The sequence below is a fragment of the Scyliorhinus torazame genome, chromosome 2, assembly GCF_047496885.1.
Source record: "Scyliorhinus torazame isolate Kashiwa2021f chromosome 2, sScyTor2.1, whole genome shotgun sequence".
Classification (NCBI taxonomy): Eukaryota; Metazoa; Chordata; class Chondrichthyes; order Carcharhiniformes; family Scyliorhinidae; genus Scyliorhinus; species Scyliorhinus torazame.
The window spans coordinates 299,546,737-299,573,438 of record NC_092708.1 but is presented as its reverse complement, the minus strand read 5'-3'; the positions used below and the strand labels follow the sequence as shown (position 1 = coordinate 299,573,438).

Below are 26,702 nucleotides of genomic sequence, written 5' to 3'. Positions count from 1 at the left end.
GTGCTGGTGTAGGTGTGAGCGGCTGCAGCTTGTCAGCCCGGCGCATGTGCTGCCCGGTACCCGACGATTCTCTGGCCGTCACCATGCATTCCGTGGGTGTTTCACGGGTCGCCGTGCTAACCCCTCATCGGTACTGGAATTAGTGAGGGTTTTGCACCGATTTTCCCGTTGTTAAACACCACAGATTCTCCTTTGTCATCGGCACTTAGCATCAGACGGAGAATCCAGCCCAATGTGTCCAGTACATTAACAACGCTTGCACTTGAAATGTGATGGGTTGCAGAAACTCTGGCTCAATGTTCCCTGACACCTGCAGTATGAAACTATTAACAAACATACTAAAAACGCAGATGCAATACCTGTGATTATGTCACAGCAAGTACCAGTAAAGAAAAAGGCAAGGCCAGCTGAGTGTAGTTCATACTACATCCAAAATTTCTTCCAAAATCAATATTTAAAAGTTGTTCTTGGCGGGACAACGGAGACGCAGAATCATAAGCTGAAAGGAGGGGGGAACCCGTCGCGAGTGGGATGGAAAATGTGTCCATTGACCTTCAGCAGGCAGGACCAAAAAATCCCAACGAAAGAATCATTATAGCCCATCATGTCCCTGCTAACTTTCCTAAGGAGTAATTTATGTGTTGCCACTTCCCCATCCTTTCCCCACATCCCGGTACATCCCCTTATTTTCAGAAATTTAGAAAATGTAGAACAATTTACAGCACTGGAGCTCATTTACCCTTCATGTCTGTATGACCACAAAACAAACCACCCAGCCTAATCCCATTTTCTAGCACTTGGTTGGTAGCCCTGGAGATGGGACTTCAGGTGTGTATCCGGATTCCTTTTAAATGAACTGAGGGTTTCTACCTCTACTCCTCTTTCCTGCTCCGGTCTAGCAGCCAGTACCAGACCCCTACCACCCTTTGGATGAAAAGGTATTTCCTCACCTCCCCTCCAAACCTCTGCCAATCACAATGATATGTGGACCATTTTTCCTATCTTGGGAGCCTCCACTTGACAAAGTCATCATTTGTCCAATGTGCCAGCTCAGTCTTTAGTCAACTGAGGAAGAGTGTTTGAGGACAGGATCAACCATTTGAAACTAAGGCCACGGTTAACCAGGCAGCAGTGATTTGCATGCTTCTACACACCGCAGAGACTTGAACAACCCACACCAGGCACCACTGGGAAGTTACCATTTTTAATGCCTTTTGTAAGATTCTTCAAATCCGATGGCCAAACGTAGTCCACCAGCTTCATCTTCTCTGAAGCCTACATGCTCAGGACTGAGATGTGAATCAAAACCAGCTCCGCGGAGTGGGCCATGTTGTTTGTCTGCCTGACACCAAAGCAACTGTTCTACTTGGAAATCAATCAAGGCAGGGGATACCCAGGTGGCCAGCAGAAATGCTTTAGCATTGTCTTGATGATAACAAACATCCTCTGTCAACTCATGGGAGTACCTAGCCTGTGACTGATCAAAAAAATGTTTTATTGGAGAAGGCACCAAACACATCAAGAGACTTCACCAGAAGCACACGGGGACAAAATCGGGGTTTCAGTGAGAGCGCATAAACCTACGAGCACCCCATCTACCTGGCCCTTCAAGCACCGCTTGCTGCACATTTAGTAGGATCAGTAGACAGCACGTTGGATTTATCATCCATCTCATAACCCACTAATCCAAACAATGGCACACCCAGCCCTGTTAAATCTACAAAGTCTTCTTAACAAACATTTGGGAGCTTGAGCAAAAATTAGGAGCGCTGTCCCACAGACTAGTGAAGCAAAGATCTCACATTGTGCCTGATGAAGTCCTGTCTCCATATTGAGGATACCCTATTTCATGTTGTGCGGCACCAGATAGATGTAGAAAAAATCTAACCAGTCGAAACTGGACAACCGTGAGATGCTTTGGAGCATCAGTAGCAACAGAATTGTACAACCATGATCTGTAACCTCATAGCCAGGCATACCTCTCACTTTTAAAAAAAAATCTTTTTATTGGATTTTTGGAAGAATTATAAACAATTATGTACATTGCTGGTCTTGTTCATTCCCTTTACAATACAGAAAGGTTTGTCTTCTCCTTCCCATGAATTTTCTTATATACAGTCTGCTGCCATCTGGCTCGGCGTCCGGTCCCCCCCCCCATTTTCCCCCCTGGTTGTTCTGGGGGAGATGGGTGGCCTGGGCCTGGGCTCCTCCCTCTGCAACTGGATCCTGAACTTCCAACCCCACAGACCACAATCAGTAAGATAGGCAACAGCACCTCCTCCAAAATCATCTTCAACACCGGTGCTCCACAAGGCTGTGTCCTCAGTCCCCTAATATACTCCTTATACGCCTATGACTGTGTGGCCAAATCCCCCTCCAATTTGATTTTCAAATTTGCTGATGACACCACCGTCGTGGGTTGGATTTCAAAAATTGACGAGACAGAGTACAGGAATGAGATAGAGAATCTGGTGAACTGGTGCGACGACAATAATCTCTCCCTCACTGTCAACAAAACGAAGGAGATTGTCATCGACTTCAAGAAGCGTAGTGGAGAACATGCTCTTGTCTACATCAATGGGCACGAAGTAGAAAGGGTCGAGAGCTTTAAGTTTTTAGGTGTCCAGATCACCAAAAACCTATCCTGGTCCCCCCATGCCAACACTATAGTTAAGAAAACCCACCAATGACTACTTTCTCAGAAGACTAAGGAAATTTGGCATGTCAGCTACGACTCAACAACCTTTACAGATGCACCATAAAAAGCATTCTTTCTGGTTGTATCACAGCTTGATATGGATCCTGCTCTGCCCAAGACCGCAGGAAACTACAAAAGGTCGTGAACGTAGTCCAGTCCATCATGCCAACCAGCCTCCCATCTTATCTACAATTCCTGCTGCCTCGGAAAGGTAATCAGCATAATTAAGGACCCCATGCACCCCGGACATACTCTCTTCCACCTTCTGTCAGGAAAAAGATACCAAAGTTTGAGGTCACGTACCAACCGACTCAAGAACAGCTTCTTCCCTGCTGCCATCAGACTTTTGAATGGACCTACCTCGTATTAAGTTGATCTTTTCCCTACACCCGAGCTATGACTGTCACATTACATTCTGCAGTCTCTCCTTCCTTTCTATGTACGGCATGCATTGTCTGTAAAGCATGCCAGAAACAATACTTTTCACTGTATACTAATACATGTGACAATAATAAATCAAATCAAAATGTTTCCCCCTACCCCCCCCCACCCCCCTCTTTCTTTTCTTCCCCCGTTGGCTTCAGCCGTGTTTCCCCTGCGGGGGTGTGGGGCCTCCGCGTTGTCTCTTTTATATTTCTCCAGACCTTTCTCTTCTTCCCCCTCTCCCCGAGTTGTGCGTTCCTATGGTTCCCCCTTGTCTTTTTCCACCCATTTGTTTCGAACTTTCCCGTTTCCCTATCTATTCATTGTTGCTGGCCTCGAACAGGTTCTGGAACAGGCTGACTAACTGCCCCCAAGTATCCAGGAAGCCTTCCTCCGACCCTCTTATGGCATACTTAACCTTCTCCAGGTGGAGAAATTCTGAAAGGTCAGCGAGCCAGTCCGCAGCTGTGGGTGGTGCTGCCGATCGACAGCCGAGCAGTATTCTTCGGCGTGCGACGAGGGAAGAGAAAGCCAGGTCGTCGGCCCTCTTCCCCACATGTCGCTCTGGCTGCTTCGATACCCTGAAGATTGCCACATTTGCCACCCCCACAACCTTGGACATTAACTCGGAGAAGGCTGTTCAGAACCCAGAAAGTTTGGGACAAGCCCAGAACATGTGGGTGTGGTTATCCGGGTCCCTCTGGCACCGTTCACATTTGTCCTCCACCTGGGATTGCATGTCTCTCACTTTACCATTACCATCAAGCTGGGGGATCAACCCTGTTTCAAAGAGGTGTGCAGGAGGGTATGCTCGAAGCCACACCAGGTATATCTAGAAGTGAGGTGTCAACTTGGTAAAGCTACAACACAGGACTACTTGCATGACAAATAGCAGAGCCGCATGTGATGGAGAGAGCTATGCGATCCCATAACTAATGAATCAGATCAAAACTACCTCCAGGCATGAATGTTGGTGGATAATTAAACAACTAACTGGAGGAGGAGGCTCCACGATTTTCCCAATCCATCATGTTGGGGAAAATCGAGCACAGCACATCACTGCAAATTTGCAACCATTTTCAGCCAAAAGTGGCAAGTGGATGATCCATTTTGGCTCCTGCTAAAGTCCTCAACATCCTATATGCCAGCCAACTTGATTCAGTCCATGTGATATCAAGGAATGACTGAAGGCACTGGGTACTAATAGGCTATGGGCCCCGATAACATTCTAACAGTCAACATGAAGATTTGTTCTCTAGACCTAGCTGCGCCTCGAACTAACATGCTCCAGTGCAGCTACAAAAGTGGTATATAGTCAGCAATGTGGGAATTTACACAGGAATGTCCTGTCCACAAAAAGCAGGACAAATCTAACCTGGTCAATTACCGCCTGATCAGTGTACTGTTGTTCATCATTAGAAAAGTGATGTAAAAGTGTCATTGACTGTCCATTAAGTGGCACTTACACAGCAAGAAACTGCTCAGTTTGGGTTCCGCAAAGGCCATTAAGCTCCTGACTTCATTATAGCCTTGATCCAATTTGGACAAAATAACTGAACACCAGAGGTGAGAGTGACTGCGCTTAACATCGAGCAGCATTCTACCGAGTATGATTTCAAGGAGCCCGAGCTGAACTGAAGTCAATGAGAATGGGTGGAATTTAAATTCAATTAGTAAAATCTGGAATTATAAAGCTAGTCTCAGTAATGGTGACCATGGAACTATCTTCGATTGTCATAAAAATCCATCTGGTTCACTAATATTCTTCAGGGAAGGAAATCTGCCATCTTTACCTGGTGTGGCCCACAAGTGACTCCAGACCCGCAGCAATGTGGTGGACTCTTAACTACCCTCTGAAATGACTGAGCAAGCCATTGGGTGCAAGAGCAATTAGGGATGGGCAACAGATTCTGGCCTTGCCTGCGAAGCCCACGCCCCTTGAAAGAACAAAAAAAAAGCAATTAACGTTGAGTAAGCAGAAATGTTCTCCAAGAAAATAAGGGGAAAACAAATCGTTGGCTTCTGTCCTGCCACAAACTCTGCTTCCTTGCCACCAATTCAATCTGCCTCCCTAGCGGGACCAGACCATTCACAACCTTGATATTGTATTTGACCACAAATATCATCATGATATACATCTGATACACTACCACTCCATCACCAAGACTGCCTCCTTCTACATCCTTAAGATCACATAACCTTGTTTTTTCCTCAGTTCATCTAAATTAAAACTCTCATTCATGTCTTTATTACCTCTGAACTTTTTCGTTCCAGTTCTCTCCTGGCTGGACTATCATCTTTTCACCCCACATAAGCTGAACTAATTGAAAATGTTGCTGCCGTATTTTAGTCACACCAAGTTCTGTTCACCCTTATGTTTGTTGACCCAATAGGAACATGGGAGTACCAAAAAAAAGGTTTCATTTTCAAACTTACTTAACTTATCTATATGAACATAGAAAATACAGCACAGAACAGGCCCTTCGGCCCACGATGTTGTGCCGAACCTTTGTCCTAGATTAATCATAGATTATCATTGAATTTACAGTGCAGAAGGAGGCCATTCGGCCCTTTGAGTCTGCACCAGCTCTTGGAAAGAGCACCCTACCCAAACTCAACACCTCCACCCAACACCAAGGGCAATTTGGACATTAAGGGCAATTTATCATTGGCCAATTCACCTAACCCGCACATCTTTGGACTGTGGGAGGAAACCGGAGCACCCGGAGGAAACCCACGCAGACACTGGGAGGACGTGCAGACTCCGCACAGACAATGACCCAAGCCGGCCCTGGTAGACCCCTTTTGTGTTTGGTCTTCTATACCTTACGAAGGAATCCACCAAACACCTCGACCTGTCCAAACCAGAATCTTTACTGAGTCTTGTATGGTAAGATAGCAATCTGTTATCATGGAGTCTGCTTATTACTCCTCTGGAATCTGCACTTAGCACCGACCAGTCACTTGTATGTCTTATTACCCTCTCAATCTTCTTCTGAAGATGGCCGGATGTGTCCCCCCTTATATGGGAGTCACTGGTAACATGACCTTGGTCTTGAGACCGCATGGTATGACTGCACCGCCACCTGCTGGTTGGAGGTCGCACACCATCCATCTATGATATAGTCATAGGCATATCACCGCAACCCCTACCGGGTACTTTTCTGGTTGGTGCGATACTGGCCGACCTTGTATACCCTAGGGGGGGGAGCCCGTATTCCACAAAGAGCACAGGAAAGACCAGCATTCCCACTCCATAGGCCCTATGCGGGATATTATAGTCTGTAAGGTTTATAAGAAATATTATTCAAAATAAAATGTGAGGTATGATTGTATAATGTTTTAACACAATGTAGAATTGCATTCAGGGAACACTTCAAGTAGGCAAATTGCAAAGATTGAATCTGTGGTGATTGGCCCTTTAAGGGAAACACCGCAGAAAAGGTTCACCGAGCTTGGGGGACTAATTGGGACTGAAAATGGGTAAGTCCTCTCTTAGGTAGGAGACATATGGGAGCTAGGTGCAGCCATGAGGCTGCTGTTTCATTATTAATAAATTATTTTTGTATTTACAAATGAATTCTGTGAAAGTGCATCTTTACATCTGCCGATAAGGATAAAATTATCAATATCCTGCCTCTGGCTTGACACCTGTGGGTATCTTGGGCGAAATTCTCCTACCCGCCCCGCCACATTTCTGCGCCGACCGGCCGGCGGGAGTCTCCGTAACACCGGCCGGTCAATGGGGTTTCCCATTGTGGGGCAGCCCCACGCTGTCGGGAAACCCCCGGGTGCTGGCAGAACGGAGACTCCCGCCGGCGGAGAATGACGCCCCTTGTTTTAATTGAAGTCCGGAAAAAAGTATTCACCAGAGTGCCTCTCCTTGGGCGAAAATATTTGAGACATTGTCAGACACTGAATAATGTAGAATCAGAAAAGATGGAAAGTTACCAGATGTGTGGGCATTGACACAGCAAGACCCCTGGATCAGAATCCACAAGAGGGGATCAGCGAATCAAATAAATATCTCCACTTACATTGTAGACAAGGAGGCGAACCGGGAGCCTCAGTGCACTGGAGAGGCTGAGGGACAGGCGCAGAAGAGACATGAATTAGCCAGCAGAGTAAAAGGTTTAAAAACATAGAGAGAAAAAAATCAAGAGAAATTAACCCTGCAAAGCCAGGACTATGGCTTTTAAGTTTTTTTAAAATTAGAACTTAAGAGCATGATTCAGCCATTGCATTGCACCCGGCGCGGAGTCGGGCGCGTGAATTTCGGGAGAGGCCCAAATTGGGCTTCGTGCCGGGCCGATTTCGAGTCACCGGACTCTATGCATCTGCCATGACCTGGACCATGCTCACTGGGTGTGATCCAGATAGTCATATTTAATGAGCCGCTAGGTTCATTTAAGTATGCGTGGCCATCTTGACATCGCTCTCATCCGGCACCCAGGAGTCACTGGTCGCACTGGTGAGGCCTCAACCGGGTACCTATTAGTACTGTCTTCACCGGAGATCAGTCGGACTGGCCACTCTGGTTTTCGGAGACCATTGGAGCCCCAGGCGGTTGGGGACAGGGAACAGTAGTGCCCTGGCACTTCCCTCAGCACCCAGGCAGTGCCCTGGCACTTCCCCCAACACCCAGGTACTGCTAGGCTGACGGTACCAGGCTGCCAGGTTAGAACTGTCACGTGTCGGGGCCTGAGGGGGTGGAGGAGTGAAGGGGGGAATGAAGCAGCCTCCTAATGGTTTGGGGGTGAAAGGGGGCTCCTGAAAGGGGGAGGTCCTCAGTGACCCCAGAGTGGGGTGTCCTCATTGGGGGGGGGGGGGGGTGTATGCCCATGTCTGTGGGGCGGGATGACGTTGCCCGTGGGCGGGAGCGTATGGGGGACCTTCAAGCTCACTTACAGATCAGGGCAACCTTTCAAAATGTTGCCCCAATCTCTGAGGAGCTGGTTTCACCAGCGAGTTCAGCTCCCTACTGCAGAAAAAAAGTCATTCTTTTAAAAATAAATTTAGAGTACCCAATTATTTTTTTCCAATTGAGGAGCAATTTAGTGTGGCCAATCCACCTATCCTCCACATTTTTGGGTTGTGGGGGTGAGACCCACGCAGACACGGGGAGAATGAGCAAACTCCACATGGACAGTGACCCAGAGCCGGGATTCAAACCCGTGTCCTCGGTGTCATGAGACTACAGTGCTAACCACTGTGCCACCGGACTGCTCTGCAGAAAAAAATTGTACGTGTGGACTAGACCAGGGAGAAATTCCCCAAGGCCCCGCCACACTCGCCCAAAATTACCCTTGGAAATGTTTTGGTTGAATTGCACCCTAAGGGGGGGGAAAAGGTTGCTGCAAATTTTTTTGAAAAAGAGCACACAGAAAGCAGGGATTTAAGTAAATAAAATGCCTGAAGTGAGCTGCAATGAGGTGTCCTGGAGCATGGGAAAATCAAGAGGCCGAAACTGAGTGAAAGGCCTTGATGTGTAGGGTCTGAGTAGTGTAGCCATCTGGGATGGCCACTTCCAGAAAACAAAATGAATGCTCGCAATGAATGTAGGGAACTATGGACAATGTTAAGAAAGCAAGCAGGCACAGAGCCTGTATGCGTATTGAGAAGGCAGCTCCCAGACAAGACTGAAACTGTAGGTCAGTTAACTTATTGATGGCCCATCTCCGGGAACAAAGGAAAGATACTCAAGCAACCGATCTAGCTCCAGACACCCCGGCGCCAGTTCCCCAAACCGAAAGCACAAACAATGCAAGGCCAACGGCCACCTAAGACACGCCCAGCCATCAGGGCACCACCCCTTTATTGGTCAAGATCAATACCAGTGATCAAGAAGCGGCCCAATTAATTGGGGCCAAGTTTCAGGCCAGCCCAAAAGCGTGCGTAGCCCCTCCGGGTAGAAGAAGGAACCCCCACGAGAGAATCGCTCTCTTGGACTTGGCTCTCAAAGCGGAGAGACCCGTCCACCAGCTGCACCAGAAGCAAGTAAGTCCAAGGTCAACGCTCGCTACCAGACGGACGACCTTAGCTGTTCTCCTGTATACCTTTGAACCCAAAAGCCGCAGATCCAAACAATGTCCATTGTTCCTCTGACTGAGTGGGCACCCGAAGTTAAGTATAGGCGTTAGCGTTAGAGATAGTTTAGTTTGTAGTACTTTGTGCATGTGTAGATCTTACGATGTGTGTAAATAAATAGTATTGACTTTGAACTAACTAACTGGCAGGCACAGTCCGGGGACACCCCGTAGAATTCCTTTGGGACACAGGAGGGTCCCGCACCATGCTCAATTCCTCCACGATGTTTCAGCGAGACACGTGGCCCACCACGGACACCATTACACTCAGCGATTTTACAGGGCATTTACAGCAGGGACACATCACAGCCCCTGTAGCAATCCAGATAGGGAACATTAAAACAAAACAACCCGTAGTTCTGCCAGTACATGCGGTTCAGGTCTCACAGACCAACATTCAGGATTTAGCAAAGGCCCAAAAAGAAGACACACAGCTCAGAGAAGTTTTAAAAGGCAACTTCCCAGCCCCCTATGATAAATACAAAAACGCGTTGACAACACATGACGGTGTTATTTTAAAAGACGGCATTTATGTAGTCCCCAGCCAGGACAGGAATCAAATTATTTGCCAATTCCATGACAACCATGACCATCAAGGCATAGAAGCTACCCTCGCCCTCGCTGGTGGCCCGATTTAAAAACTGATGTGACTCACTGCATTGAGAACTGCTTAATCTGGGCCCAGAACAATCCGGACAGATATGCAAGAAAAGGTCACCTTAGCCACACCCGCCCTGTTAATGGCCCCTGGACGAATTTGAAAATCGATTATATAGGACCCCTACCCCCCTGCAGGAATGGTTTTAAGTATGTGTTGGTGGTCATCGGCACCTTCACAAAATGGTGGAAGCTCTTCCATCCAGAACAAACACAGCCAAAACGACAGCTAAAATCCTCACTCAGCACATCTTTACAAGATGGGGACTTACACGCAGTATTGAGTCCGACCAAGGCCCCCATTTTACAGGACGAGTGATGAAAAACGTCCTTACAATTTTCGGCATAAAACAAAAATTCCATATTGCATACCACCCCCAATCAAGCGGCATTGCAGAAAGAATGACCAGAAATATACAAGCGACTCTCAGAAAAATGGTGCAACAACACAACAGCACCTGGGACACAGTTCTCCCATTTGAATTAATGTTCATACGAAACACGGTATCCACGTCGACAGGATATACCCCCCACACCCTCCTGACCGGACGCCCCATGAAAGGGACAGAATATTTTTTAGGACTGGATTTGGCCAGCCCCGCAGTCACCGCCCTCACCCATGAGAAAGCAGTTCAACAGATTTTAGAAAATGTAAAAGCAGCCCAGCTTGCAGCAGCTGTTAGACTTGGGACACGCAAGAAACAAAGCAGTTTGTTTTGATAAGACAGTACACGCCACAGAGTTTGTAGTAGGGCAGCAAGTCAAGCTACCCCTATACAACCCCAGTTCATTCCTTTCCCCCAAATTTTCTGGACCGTACTCCATCTCTGAAAAAGTCAGCCCCTCTGTATACAAAATCACCTATCCAAATGGCAAGTCTGTGTGGTTCCACATAAACCAGCTTAAGGCTTTTGGCTCTCAGAACAACCATGCACACCACATCTCACTTGCAGCAGCAGATGAGCATGCCCCGCCCACAAATGACGTATTCCTACCCTCCCCCAACCTGTCCAGCCCATCCTGAGACACGACTACGACTCCACCCCCAGAAGCTCGACTCCGCCTCCCCCTTCCTCCAAGCGACAACGACAGTTATAGCGACAGCCCCAGCACACCATGCTACGATTACACCCCTGCACCAGGCCCCACTCCCAGCGACTCCGAACATGATTCCAGCGACCCATTTGAAATAACGTATATTAAAGTCCCTGATCCAGACCCACCGCCCAATGATTATGGTTACACCCTAGCAGCTCCAACCTTGATACAAAATTCTGGCACCGAGACAATTCGTTCAGGCTCATCCGGAACGATGAGATGGACACCAATTCGCCCCAAGCAGCTTTAGCGCACCTACTCCAGTCAAGAATATGGCAACCGGGAGAAGATGATGACATAGAGTCTGACTCCCACCAAACGAGCCCCTTTGCGACTCTGTTCGCTTTAGAGCAATCAGGTGTCCAGATGATGGAAAAAAAGGAACCGATGGAGATTTACGGTGTCTTTTCTGATGGAACCTGCACCATGTTTGTTACGTTTGTTTGTTTGTTACTGTGAATGTTAAATGTTGTTCGTCCACTTAAATTTTTCATGGATCCATGCCACCACTCTTTTAATGCCCACTGGCAGTTAATGGAACAGGTTTGTCCGCAGACAAACCGATCGTAACTGCTCTTCTGCTTTGAAGGTAGAAGATGGCCACAATAGGCAACCCCCACAACGACCACAAATTCTTACCGTTCTTGCCGGTCGCTCAGGCAGTGGAGAAACGGCACTGGTCCCCACCCTCCCAGAGGATCCCCATCTGGTCAGCTACACTCGGGTAGAGTACATATGGCACTGGTCACCGTCCTACCCGGGGATTCCACCCATTCTTGCCCCCCCGCGGCCCATATGCACCCAATTTGGAACTTTTAGTTCAAAACTCTTTTGTTTGTTTTACGGCAACCCTTAGGCTGCTTTCCATATGCTATTTACATCCTCAAACACTGGGATGGTACATTCACTGCATCGCCCACACAGGCTGCGAGACTGCTCACGCTGTGTCAGAATTTCCTTCTCGGGTGTCTTGTCCCAAAGATTTGGTTTAAAAAAAAAAATGAGGGAGTCACAGATGGTGACCATTTATAATGGGTAATTGGCAATAAAAGGACAGACAGACAGACATACGAGATCTTTAAACAAGATAATAACAGAAATTATGCTTGTGTCCATAGAACTCCGGAACCACAGAAGCCACAAGAAGACGAAAGAAGAAGAAAAGATGAAGCCAACCATCATGCTTTACAGTTGGATCTTAGCGGGATCCCTTCAGTTGCACGCGGACACTAGCCCCCTGACCCCTACCACACAGGCCGTGAATGTTTCCCACCCCGTCCATACACTGTACCCCGAGATAGTAACAGATACACCAACCTAGTGTGACAAGTTCATAACCTAGTATTCCCTGTCCTACGTTGTAGAAGCAATACTAGTAATTGTGATACTCTGCAGTGTCGTTCAGACACTAAGACTCAGGAAATGGCGGAGGAAAGCCTCCCGCACTCCGGTACACACATTCAGATCCCCTATTTTCGGACTTCAACAAACCCCCCAACCCCTTTAAATGAATTAAAGTACATCCGGTTTTTTTGTGTGCTTGTTCGTTCTAATAAAGGAAATGTAAAACTCTGTGCTTGACTGCCAAACCAGAGAGACCTGTGTTGCTGCTATTGTACAGTTTAAAAGAATTTAAAATGTTGTAAATTCTTTTGATTAATTAAGGATAGTTTAGTTAAGGATAGTTAGAGGTTCCCGTGTTTTTATTTTGTAATGCATGCCTGAATGTCATAGCGCCCCGTAGAATTTTATAATGATGTGTGTACATAAAGTAATTTAGGTAAAAGCTCCAATCCATAGGACAGAGTAGTGTAGTGCCTGTCCTTGCTTATGGGTGCCCCGACTTAGGAGGAGAACAAAGAAGATGCAGTAATTTGAACCTTCATGCTTCGCGTTGAGGATCACAAGGAGGGGGTGTAGCCATCTTGGATGGCCATTTCCAGAATACAAAATGGATGCTCGCAATGAATGTAGGGAACTATGGACAATGTTAAGAAAGAAAGCAACACAGAACCTGTGTGCGTATTGAGAAGGCAGCTCCCAGACAAGACTAAAACTGTAGGTCAAATCACATATTGATGGCCCATCTCCGGGAACAAAGGAAAGACACTCAAGCAACCGATCTAGCTCCAGACACCCCGGTGCCAGTTCCCCAAACCGAAAACGCAAACAAAGCAAGGCCAACGGCCACCTAAGACACGCCCAGCCATCATGGCACCCACCCCTTTATTGGTCAAGATCAATACCAGTGATCAAGAAGCGGCCCAATTAATTGGGGCCAAGTTTCAGGCCCGCCCAAAAGCGTGCGAAGCCCCACCGGGTATAGGAAGGAACCTCCACGAGAGAATTGCTCTCTTGGACTTGGCTCTCAAAGCGGAGAGACCCGTCCACCAGCTGCACCAGAAGCAAGTAAGTCCAAGGCCAACACTCGCTACCAGGCGGACGACCTTAGCTGTTCTCCTGTACCACTTCGAACCCAACAGCCTCAGATCCGAACAACCGCCATTGTTCCTCTGACTGAGTGGGCACCTGAAGTTAAGTATAGGCGTTAGCGTTAGAGATAGTTTAGTTTGTAGTTATTTGTGCATGTGTAGATCTTACTGTGTGTGTAAATAAATAGTATTGACTTTGAACTAACTAACTGATGTATTGGCTCTTTGATCAGCCACTCTCTCCAGCAGGTTTAGTTGTGAAATCCTGGCCTGTTTGTGTCTCTTGCCCTCTCTTCCTTATAACAAAATGATCCATTTTAAATTTTACTTGTTTGTTGCTGACAAAATGGAGGAATCGCTATAATGCCCAAAGCACGTGACATCAACATTCAGGGCGTGTGACCGCTCTCTGCCTCGCTTCAGGCAGGAAGATTACAATGAATTTTAAAAAAAATCTTCTCCTGCATCAGCGCGTCAGGAGGAGGCGGTGCTTCTCACTTGGTTCTGCACATGCGCACTGATGAGCGGACACGCATGCGCAGTGCGGCCGCATTTTTTTATCTGGTCACGGCCGTCATTTTCAAAGCCACTCGCAGCCGACATTGTTAAAAGCCGGCTGATGCGGCTGTTGCACGCAACGGGAACACCACGATGATCGGCTCCACGACCTTCCCGACACCCGCCCGCGACCCACCCGCAGGTCGCGACTCCATTTTGAAAATGCCTGTTCTAGACCATCCATCAGGATCCTCAATCCTTACAACATCGCTTGGTAACAAAGGTTTAAGACTCCTGGTTGTTCTATCATAGTGTGCCTTCTGTTTTTTTCTTCTGAGATTCCATCTTCCGTCTTAACTTTTCATTTTGCCATGTCTTTGTGTGGAACGGCAATGTGGTATGTAGCTAACGCTTCATCAGTATCTCTGCAGGTAACAAACCACAGCTTAAAGGTGAAGGTCTATGACTCAGTAGAGCTAGATACGGATCAGTTTTGCTGTCCATAGCCTTTTTTAATAGCTGCTTTATTATTTGAACTCCTTTCTCAGCTTTACCATTCAATTGTGGGTATAATGAATGTCGTGTTGGGTGTATACTTCTGGCTGTGGTTCGTACTTTACCAGTTAACCTGTGGACCCAGCCCTTGCACTATCTTAGAGAGGCACTCAGCACATGGTGTATGTCTGAGTGGCACGCTGTGAGCTCTGTGCTCTGAGCTATCTCCTGCTGGAATGAGCGGGAACTGTGGTGTTCCCCGTTTTATAGTGCGTGTGCTCTCACTGGTGATTGGCTGTGATGTTGCGTGTGTGTTGATTGGTCTGTTGATCTGTCCATCAGTGTGTGTTTGTGTTTGCACCATGATATGTTTATATGAATATCATGACAATGAACTCAAAGTAATGTGTTCAAAAACATATTGCATCGCAAACTCTTGCCATTCTTTGCAATTAAAATATGCAGTTTTGGGTATGCCATGTCTTGCAAACGTTGATTTTGTATGCATTATCACACAATCTGCCATGGAGCTTGACAGGAAGGCTTTTTCTGGAAAATTCTAATAATAGTCAACGACTATCAGACATTCCTTGCCATTGAGGTAGAATAAATCCATTCCAATTTTTTACCATGGAGCTGATGATATTTCAGCTATGTTCATTGGTTCTTTTGCTTGCCGGTGCTGATACTTTTGACACGTTTCACATTTCTCTATCATGTCTTGTATATCCTTGTTTATACCAGGCCAATACACAGTAGAACGAAAGAGAAAATGCTGGAAAATCTCAGCAAGTCTGGCAGCATCTGTAGGGAGAGAAAAGAGCTAACATTTCGAGTCCAGGTGACTCTTTGTCAAAGCGGGACAAAGCAGTGCTGGTGTGAGCTGTTCAGGGGGGTCCACAACAAGACAAAGCAGTGGTGGTGTGAGCTGTTCAGGAGGGTCCACAACAGGACAAAGCAGTGCTGGTGTGAGCTGTTCAGGAGGGTTCACAACAGGACAAAGCAGTGCTGGTGTGAGCTGTTCAGGAGGGTCCACAACAGGACAAAGCAGTGCTGGTGTGAGCTGTTCAGGAGGGTCCACAACAGGACAAAGCAGCGCTGGTGTGAGCTGTTCAGGAGGGTCTGCAACAGGACAAAGCAGGGCTGGTGTGAGCTGTTCAGGGGGGTCCACAACAAGTCAAAGCAGTGCTAGTGTGAGCTGTTCAGGAGGGTCCACAACAGGACAAAACAGTGCTGGTGTGAGCTGTTCAGGAGGGTCCGCAACAGGACAAAGCAGTGCTGGTGTGAGCTGTTCAGGGGGGTCCACAACAAGACAAAGCAGTGCTGATGTGAGCTGTTCAGGAGGGTCCACAACAGGACAAAACAGTGCTGGTGAACAGCCCATTAAGAAGAATCTGAAATCAGGCACAAAGCAGTCTCCCTGCGATGCATCGAGTTTGGTAAAAAAAATTTGCACCAGCCATCTCGATTGTGATTGTTTCCTCTTTGGAATAATTTGATAATGCTCCATTTTAATGTATGCGTTCAAATCCTTGGGATCCATACAAATCCTGAGATCATTATTGTACTTCACACGGACCATTGAGTTGACCCAATCTATAGGCTCTTCTATTTTCCTTATGACTCTTAAAGTTGTGTCATCCTGTCTAACTCTGCCTTGAGGCGGGCACGCAACGGGGCTGGAACTCTTCGAGGAACGAATATCACCGGTTGAGCATCCTCTCTTAATTTTATTTCATATGTGAAAGACAGGACACCAAAGCCCTTGAATATTTCTGGAAAGGCCAGTGCATTGGACTCCACTGAGCCACTGTGTGTACTCAGTGCAGTCAGTGCTACAGACTTTTTACACCAATTCCAGTGCCTCACACGCATCATTACCCAATAATGATTCACGACCTTCAGCAACAATTGAGAACTTCAGCTTGTGCAATTTCTTTTTTACCTGCATGTCTAATTCGCACATATCCAAAGTGTCAATCCTCTTACCATTGTAGTCTTTAAGTAAGACCGGCTTATTTTTAATTCTTGGCTTTAGCTGCATGGTCTTAATATCACTATTACTGATTAGGTTTGCCTTTGCACCAGTATCTAATTTAATAGTAATTATCAATCGATTGATCATCAAAGGTACAGTCCATTTGTCCCTTGTTACTGTTGCAATATCACTTTCAGCACTCCTTATACATGTGGGTGGAATTTTATTTGGTATGGCTTCATTTGCTGTGTCTTCATCCGACACCAGGTCAACGAAAACTGTGTCACTTACATTAGTGTCATCGATCATGTTAATCGACTGCCCTGCATTAATTTTCTTATTTGAGAAACAAGTGTTTCGTGAAGTGATTCTTTCCTTTGCACTTCGTGCATATTTTGCCAAAAGCAGGAAAATGCCTTGGGGAGGGTGTATTTGTTTAAACTATGGGGAAGTAAAGGGAGTATTGTATCACAATCCAATTTTTTCATGTTTAATGAATGTTCTTTTTATCTTGTTTAAACTAATTTGCGATCCTGTGATTCTGTTCCTCCACATTTCATTGAAAAAAGTAAAAGTTACAGTCTCTTGAGCCAGGGTTTCATTCTGGGATCGTCATGCCCAATAATAGCATCATCTGGGATCGTAACATGAACGTTAAATGACTGCGGCACAGCCAGCATTGGGGGAGGGGGGAGGGGAGAATGTCTTCCGAGCGGACTCTTTGGTGACAGGGTGTGAAACATCACCAACCGCAAAATCCTGCTCATAGTTTTTATAAAGCTCTAAATGTCTATAGGGAGTGGTGAGACAAGTGCTTCAGGGGATGTCGCTGATCTTTAGATTTCAGCAAAATCTGATGTTCCTAGATATGGGTTCACCTGTAAGCATCATCCTTTGAAAATAGCGGTACTTGATGTATGAACAGATGCCACGCAGAGCAGGATAAGCTACTGGAGAAGGGGGTGGAGGGCTCCCAGCAGGAGATCAAAGCCAGTCAGCAATTCTCCTGCCTGAACCTCAGAAGGGAACAACGTGTGAAACATCACCTTTCAATAAAGATGCCCTCACTGAAATCTGTCACATCTGCAATCTCTGAGCAGGAAAAGGCGCACATTTTTAGTGGTCTTCCCTATACTGGAACCAGAGTACTCTCACACAATCCTGCTAGTGAGTGGGCATAGGTAGCGCATTATGTGGCTTAATGCTTAGTGACCTGGCAGCTGTCAAGATTCTTTCATTCTGTGGCTCACAGTGGTGCTAGTTGCATTTGAGCCTTCAACAAACCACAAGGTACGTACTGGGAAACAAGGACTATCTGCTTCCTTGACTGATGACACCAGTGTGAAACCCATTCAGACTTCTGCAAAATACTTACAATGAAAGCAATGCTGCTCCACAGAAGAGCCATAAGAGCAACAATTGACATGCTGAAACTGCACTTCAGCTGCCTCGACTGCTCTGAAGGAGTTTTACAATGTTTAGCAGAGTGGGTATCAAGACTCATGTTTGTCTGCTGTACACCACCTTGTCATCATGAGATTACAGCCCTTGCCCCCAAGCTACACAGTGAGCAGCTGAGGAGTATGAGAAGGAGGAGCAATCGGGAAAAAAACAAGACCATTGTGGATGATCAGCTTCCCCAAGTGCGCTACCAGTAACTGCGACCCCAATCCTCCATTCACCAACAGTCCCAGAATTTCAATTTCTCACTGACCATCGCAGCGTCTGCTTAGCAACAAATCAAAACTAAAAACTAGCATGAATGAAACATTTTTGAACCAAATTTATAAATTAAATCATGCCACAGATAGGGTTTTGAAATATAGGGCACAATTTAATGGAAAAGAGTCCCGTTTTGGGCACGAACAGCAGGGTGTTTCTCAGAGCCTGCAGCGCAGAGAACGAACCTACTCACAAACGGAATGCCCCGCCAAGGCTGCACTTCACACTTCCTGCACTGACGAGCTCAGCTCCATCAGTGCAGGAAGAGATTGCGGTGCAAATTTTAAATGCTGTCCCAACGTTTTGACCCCCTCTCCCCAACTTGTTATCCAAACCCCCCTTCCAATGCCCCAAATTACCGATTAGGGGGGTCCTCTATTTCCACCCCCCTTCCTCACCCTACCTCATAAGAGCAGGACACCCCCGGGCCCGATCCCCAAAACGGGCAACCTGACACCTGGGCAGCTTGGCACTGTCAGTTGGGCACCTGCAGTGCCACCTGGGGATCCTGGCAGTGTCAAGGTGGCACTGCCAAGGTGTCAGGCTGGCCGTGCCAAGGTGCCCATGTGGCATCCTGCCCAGAGCCTGACCACTTGGGAACCTCCAATCGCCTGGGAGACATCTCCTCCCCATCAAGTGCTGTTATGCCTGGTCCATGACCGTGGAAACCAGTGCTAAACAGCGCCACGGCGAGGTATTCGTGGGTGTTCGATTCCCAGCAAAGGGATAGCAGACATATTTAAGTGAAGTTAACTGAGGGCGAAATCCACATCGTGACGTTTCGTAAGATCTTGTTAGATCTCGTGAGGCCTTCTGAGCGTGATAGATTTTGTGAGAGTCCTCTTGCGAGATTTAACGGCCTCGTCATGTCACTGAGTCGGGTGTGCGAGGCCGTTCGATCGCACACATAGAAGGATTTACAGCACAGAAGGAAACCATTTGGCACATTGTGTCAATGTCAGACAAAGAGTTACTCAGTTAAGTCCCATTTTCCAGGTCTTGGTCTGTAGCCGTGTAGACAGACAAATGTCAAGCATTTCTCCTTGTGCTTTCCCATAGTGTCTGTCATCCATTTGCCTCTGAGGTTCTCGTGATTGGATACAGTGCCACCACGCACATGGCTGGCTGAACAGCACCGACATGATGGAATGACAAAAGCTGTTTTCCTGAGAAAGGACGACAGTTTCATGTTCCACTGATCCTTGCGACTCTCCAAGGGCAACCTAGTACAGTGCTGGAGGACAGATAGCTGGATCACAGTAACACGCTGCAATCCCGTTGCACAGGGCAAACCAAAGCCATGGTGGTAACATTCTGAGTTTACATGACGGTAAACTGACTTTGCATAACAGAGCTTCGACTGCAATGCTCAGAGTGTTGAAACTGTCTATGCTGCAGTGGAAACTAAGATATCGCCATCAGATGGTGCATCATGATTGGATCCCTAAATGTGCGAATGTAGTTAGCCACCACTTCCATGCTCACGAGGATGGGCTCCAAGCTTGGCACAAAGCTCTGTGCCAGGTTGGTGCTCCTTGCTCTTTGACATTGACTGAAAGGTTTCCTGGCAGCTTCCCCCATGCACCAAGCATGTTATTATGCATGCCTATCAGCGTTCTTCCGGAGGCTGCCCCATTTGAATCTTCCACAGAGAAACCTATGTACGACCTCAAATCCTTTTGAGCTGGCAAATGTACTATTCATACCCCCTATCTTGGCTGCAGGCCACTCTTGTCAGCTATCTCACCACATACAGGACTGACTTCGAAGCTGTCTTCAAAATTACATTCAGTATCAGTAACTGAGCTAGTGACTGTTGAGTGTGAACTCATCATCATTATCTTCTTGCAATTCCTGCGCTGCCTAGCCAGGTTGCACTGCTTGGGTTTCAGAAAAGAGAAAGGATAAGGTTGCAGAGTAGAGGAAAGTAAGACATAAATGCTTACACCATCTACAAATTATAAATCAGAGGAGGACGTTAGGGTAGCAGATAGACTAGTTTTGTGCGAACCGCCATCTTAAATGGCTTCAGCTCTACCACTGGCCATAGCCTCTGCTGTGAGGCAGCAATGCTAACCACTGTGCCACCGTGCAGCCCTGTGGGATATAGGTATGAGGCTCTCAGCAGAGTTGAGTGTGTGAGGGTGTGATGGAGAATTTGAAATCAGGTAGGAATCCTGATTCATCGAGATTGTTGGTAAGTGAGTGATAGAGTCTTTTGATTTGAGCAGTGTTTGAGCTAGTGGGTGAAATTAGTCGGATTTTGACATCTGAAATGCTTTCACTGACCTTGACCACTTGTGTGAGAACATTAAACTTGTAGCACTGTATTCAGGTCTTCAGGGCTAGACTCCTGGCAATGACATCCTTGACTATCTGATTCTACTGTCTTCTGAGCACATGTCTGGAGCACCCTTTGCCCCTCTCCTCCACCCAGGCCTCCATTGCAGCCTCTGAACATTTTAAAGACCGCATTGTCCCATTCTGTGCCTTTCTTCAATATTTCCCAGGTCAGTGGCAGACTGACTTTACTGGCTCCAGCCTTAATGTACTTCAGCATTAAGAGGTGTAGACTAACTTTCAGCAGTGCAAGCTAGCTGTAAGTGATGCTAGCCACTCACAACATTGGTGCACTGTTAATGTGTGCAGCCAGTGGACAGTGTGGTTAACTCTAACTGAATGCTACAATAATTGAAATGAGCAGGAACCATGAAGCTGCTATTGCAATCACTGGCCCTAGTTAATTGTGCATCATGATCCTCGTTTCCAGGGGCAATCAATTTTACTCCCAATAGCGTCTTCAGAAAAGACCAAAAATGCAAACATTTTGACAGGCTGCTGTTTGTGAGCGCGGTGGCTGCAATGGCGGACGAGAGCGGAGATGGACTTGCTGTTGCCGAGAGTGGTCTGCGGAAGGTCACCGGTAGCTCAGGGTGGTGGATTTAAAAACAGAGCTCAAAAAGAGAAACCTGGACACCAATGGAAACAAAAGCACTCTAATGGAGCGGCTCCGGCAGGTAATACACGACGAATAGGGGCAGGGAAAGGGCCAGGTAAATGTGGAGTGACAGGAATTTCAAGGTGGAGATCCATTTCCTGTTGTTACCAAATTTAGCCTTCCCCCTCCCTTACGAGTTATCATTTTGTAATTTTTTCAAAAGGTAATGACAGACCTCAGCCCACAACAGGTTTGTGGCATCCACTTACCCCTATATCGATTTCAGCCATTTTAATTAACTTTCGTAATCTGAGGAAGAAATGGCTTCTTGAACCTTACTCAGTTGTCCATGCCCATAATTCTGGTGTACCGATTTGATGGCATGAAGAAAAGTAACATTAACAATCTCGAATTTTTTTCATTTATTTTTATCATAAGGAGATAGGAGCAGAGTTGAATAAACCAGTGGCCCCAATAAACCTGACCCACTATTCAATATGATAATTGTTTATCGTTTGCCTCTATGATCAATGGTTAGCACTGCTGTCTCACAGTGGCAGGAACCCGGGTTCAATTCCGGCTTGGGTCACTATGTGTGGAGTTTGTGGGTTTCCTCCGGGTGCTCTGGTTCCCTCCCGCAGTCCAAATATGTGCAGGTTAGGTGTATTAGCCATGATAAATTGCCCCTTAGTGTCCAGGGATATGCAGATTAGGTTATGGCGTTACGGGAATAGGGGGGAAGTGGGTATGGGTAGAGTGCTCATTTGAAGGGTCGGTGCAGACTCGATGGACCGAATGGCCTGCTTATGTAGGGATTCTAAATCCATTTTCTCACTCGCTCCCCAAATCCCTTGATTCCCTGAGTGAACAAATTTATGGTTGAACCTTAAATGTAAACAAAAGATAAAATCACCATAATCCCAGATGATCATAGGCTGCTTTCCCCTTTGAGGGGGCGAGCTGACTGGTGGTGGTTTAACCTGAGGATCACCATACCTTGGGCATGGGGCAAGGTTGAGAAGGCAGACCTTCATGAATAACCTCAGCTGGTAAGGAAATTGAACCTACGCTGCTGGCCTTGTCCTGCATCACAAACTAGCTGTCTAGTAATTAGCACAGCTGTGCCACTGTGCTGCCCCTGTGGGTAGTGGATTCATAGAATTATCATAGAATTTACAGTGCAGAAGGAGGCCATTCGGCCTATCAAGTCTGCACCGGCTCTTGGAAAGAGCACCCTACCCAAGGTCAACACCTCCACCCTATCCCCATAACGCAGTAACCCCACTCAACACTAAGGGCAATTCTGGACACTAAGGGCAATTTATCATGGCCAAAGGATTGAAAGGGAGAAGCACAGGTCAAGGTTTCTGATTGTCTTCTGCTCAGTAGGATAGGCTAGGTAAGATATGCCAAAACGCATTATTCCCACCTGTAGAAATTGTTATTGAAACACTCACATTTCAGGCTCATTAACTCCTCATTTTCTCTGCCTCAGTTGACCCTAGCAATTACTTTATCTTATAGTTTTCTTTCCCATTTACTCCGGCTGTAAATACATAGGAGACATCTGCAATTATACTGGCACTCATTATAGGATATGTAAATAAGCTCAATCAGGAATGAGCAAATAGTTTGAATGGTCAAGTAGCACAATTTTATTCCCAAAAAATGTTATGTGCTGAAATTTTGCTGGAGATGGTGTAGAGTTTCTGGGCCTATAGATTGAACAGTGTGTGCAAAATCTATCTAAGAAATCATGACACTGTTGCGACAATATAACATGAAAAGAAATCCAAAATTGTATGTGTCAAAACTTTATTCTTTTCGCTAATTTAAAAAATTGACTTGCTGCTGAACTAAAAAATGATGGCTGCTACAAGTTGCATGACCACATATTGGCCCTTTGTTCTGGATGCTATCCACAGGAATTACAAGAACAAAGGAATCCTCCTCTCATGATCATGGAATCTCATACCCAATTGGAAGGACATTGTAATCACAAAAGCAGAGGACACTCAGATCAAAATTCATTAGCCTGAAGAGCTGTTAACAGGCTCATCTCACACGTGGTCCCGTCCAGGTCCATTTCAAAAGAGGACCACTGAGGGGACAATGGATGTCATTTGCATTTCGATACGCTTGCCCTTTAACCAGAGTCAGAGGGTCTACATAGCCAAAGGCCTCCTGACACAAGAACCTCAATATAGGATCATAGAATCCTTTCAATGCATAAGCAGGCCATTCAGTCTATCGAGTCTAAACTGATCCTCTGAAAGAGCACCCTACCTAGGTCCACGCCCCCACCCTATCCCTGTAACCCCACATAACCTTTGGATACTAAGCAGCAATTTAGCATAGCCAATCTGCCTCACTTGCACACCTTTGGACTGTAGGAGGAAACCGGAGCACTTGGGGAAAAAACCCACGCAGACATGGGGAGAATGTCCAAAGTCCACAGAGACATTCACCCAAGTTCAGAACCAAACCCAGGTCTCTGGCAGTGTGAGGCAGCATTTCTGTCCACTGTGCCACCATGCAGTCCCAAATATGGCTGAGACATTATCAGTACTGAAACCAAAGCTAACTTCAGACATTAGATAAACATCCCTTTTGAAATCGTTCTGGAGAAAGAAGGTCACATGATTTGAGTGACTACTTTGAAATCTTTATATTCCTTTGAGATCTGAAAAACCCTCAGTCTGCTGTTTAACATCCAATCAGTGAATGCCATGAAGCAAAACTACAGGCTGAACAACAGCCTGTTCCTCAGAGCTTGCTTCTGCGGGAAGATTTCCTCCCATCACCTGCTAAACTGACCCAGTTTCTGTGTACCACCATTATCTCGTGATATCAGCACCAACTATAAAGAGAACTGCACACCTCTAGTCTTCAGTCAGATGACATCCAGCTCCATAATGTCCATAAGTCATAATACGATGGGTGGGATTCTTCGGCCGCACCCGATTGGAGACCGGAAATTCCCGCCCGAGGTCAATGGACCTTTTACATGATCCATGTCCCATTCATGACAATCTTGCAGCGGGCGCAGCCAAAGAATCCAGACCTATAACGCTAGACCCTGACAATTATGTAAGTTAATAATCATTTCTGTAGTTCTTATACTATTACTACGCTGAGTTGTAAAGCTTTCTTTTTCCATCCCCCTTACTGTGCGCATGTAGTGAATTTATTGCAAACACCCAGATTTTGAATGTGAATAGCTAACCCGAGTTAATCATGTGTGTGGGCGGGTGACATTGACTTTCTCTCCAGTCTGTAACAGCATACAAAATAGCCTCTTGATAGATTTTTAAGGGACATTTTGGCAGAACACTGCCTACTCTAAGGGAAGTTACTTTGAATCTGTTTCTGAATTTTCAGGATTTTGATTTTGGGCAGCATTAAAAAAAAAAGTTAATCAGTCCAAATTAATTTTAAAACATTTTCAGTAAATCAAGAGTGGTTGTGTGCATAAACTCAACATTCTGCTAGCAATGTAATTTTGGCATTGTCTTGTAGCGTGAAAAAGGTGGAAAAGTGCTGGATGGGCATTGGAGTGACCACCCACTCTTAGCCCCCTTCATGTCTACATTAATTGAGAGGAGAATACAAACTGGTTACAATCTCAATTGTGCCCTAGGCACAATAAAGGAACATAGGGCCCTTTGTATTTGAACAGGAAAACGTTTCTGAAACTTTGAGGCAACATTTTGTTTCCTCAAAGTTTTCCCACAGACGTGCTTCACTCTCAAATGTGTTTTGAGAATACTCAGACCGTACATCAGAAATGCTGCTAGCTATCTGCAGTTCCATGCCAATCTATAAATAAGAATTATGTGGGACTGAGGTATTATCCTTTTTGGAAGCAAGGGAAGAACTGCGAGTGCATTTAAAAAAATATTCTTCAAATTTAGTATCTCACACGATGCTTAATTTCCAAAGTGTTCACTTACCTCAGATCTGTTTTTTTTATTATGATTGTCCGGTTGGAAAACCCATCACCAAATTTTAAAGTTTCCAAATAAAGCTACTAAACAATCTGCAGAAGCAGACTTAGTCTTAAATGAAGTGCACAGTCTGTTTTTCTTTTTAGAATTTAGAGATAGGTTGGGTTTCAGAGCTGTGTGTGCAGAGGAACTTCTGGAGGTTGACCTGCTAAAACCAGTACAGCATAACACAGGATGCTGATAAACCCTACAGCGAGGACCACCCTACCTAAAAGGCATTGACTTGCAGGGTTATTTAGAGCCAAGTGTGAAGAATCCTAGCCCTCCAGGTTCTGTCAATGAACTAGGCTGCCTGGTCAATAATCAACAGCACCCTGGAGCTTAAGGACCTGCCTAACTCATATATCCAAATATAAAGTCTGCCAGAAAGAATCAGCTTAGTTCCAATCTCCCACTGCCAAGCATGTTATCTTGGTGGCAACTTGATCGCAAAAATAACTTATTTCGCTCCCCCCTTCTCCCCAAGGGATAGTTACAAAAGAGATTAATGATTTTCTTCCAGTACTCGACTTTCGAACTCTCCCACATATGTGGCAAGCATTTTTCATGTCCCCAGTGGAGACCCTTCCAATGATAGGCTATCACACGTCAACATTTTGCCTGAAGTTAGAACCTCTGCCGTACAATCCATAAACTTAATCAGCTTCTGTTCATGAAATGTCACCATGCTGCTAGCATTTAACTGCACTGGTACCGCATCCTTATGAAGCAAACAGTCACAGAAATACAGACATTCAGCCAGCAGCACTGCTGACAGGCAAGTTATGTTTTCTGACCATGACTTATTGGATAGTAACAGGTATGCTGATTGTAAATTAAGATCTTTAAACGCTAACCTTTGGAAAAGTGCTGAAAATAGTCATGTAAGCTTTATCAGAAAATAAGCATTGTAAATTAACTTTCTGTGACTGTCATATACTGAAACACACAGAGCAATACACCATAGAAATGTGGGAAAGACTTAGAAAAAAAATCAGAGACTTAAGTATTTATTTTTGTGCCAGAATGGCCGAAGCTATGAAGCAGTTAGTCTGTTCAAATAGGATTTACAAAAAAAGTAAAACACTGATGTGCGTGGGCAATCTGCCTGCCTCCAATCGCACACTATTATCTCCTCTCTAAGATAAGGGGGTTGATCAGTCCTTTCAGTCAACTAGATGCTTAGAATGTGATGGAGAATGACACCAACAGGTTCAATCCCTGTACTGGCTGTAGTACCTCATGGAGGCCACAGGCTCCAAACTCTTGAGAGAAAAATATATATTTTCATCTCCATGTTAAATCAGCCACATCCTCTAAGCTATCCCCGGACCTTCCCTTTTCTTCCACCTAACCCCCTTTCTCTTTCCCTACAGCACAAAACCCATCACATCATGGAAACCTCTCTTCAATTCCGGAGAATCATGTTAGACTCGAAATGTTAATTCTGTTTCTCTCCTCACTGATTGGAATTGGATTTATTGTCACATGTACAGAGGTATAGTGAAAGCCTTGGGCTGAGCAGTTGCCATACCAGACTGTGATGCAGCCAGATAGGATGCTTTCTATGGTGCTGCCACACATGCTGAGGTTTTTCAGGACTCTGTTTTCATTGTGTCCAGATGGATATCAGCCAGTGTCCCTTTACTTTTACAATTTGACTGGATTAACAGTACAATTCTCTTCTCAAT

At 45.9% G+C, this 26,702-nt stretch overlaps 1 protein-coding gene and 1 long non-coding RNA gene across 3 annotated transcripts in view; one reads left to right on the top strand and one right to left on the bottom strand.

Annotated features, from left to right (window-relative positions):
- The window catches only part of LOC140399360 (uncharacterized), a 51,675-nt gene extending 39,192 nt beyond the window's left edge, over positions 1-12,483 (top strand). The window contains exon 3 of the long non-coding RNA XR_011937684.1: positions 12,081-12,483. This is a non-coding gene — a long non-coding RNA (uncharacterized lncRNA). The remainder of the gene's footprint in view (positions 1-12,080) is intronic.
- The window catches only part of slc25a21 (solute carrier family 25 member 21), a 920,696-nt gene that overhangs the window by 399,073 nt on the left and 494,921 nt on the right, over positions 1-26,702 (bottom strand). The window lies entirely within an intron of this gene.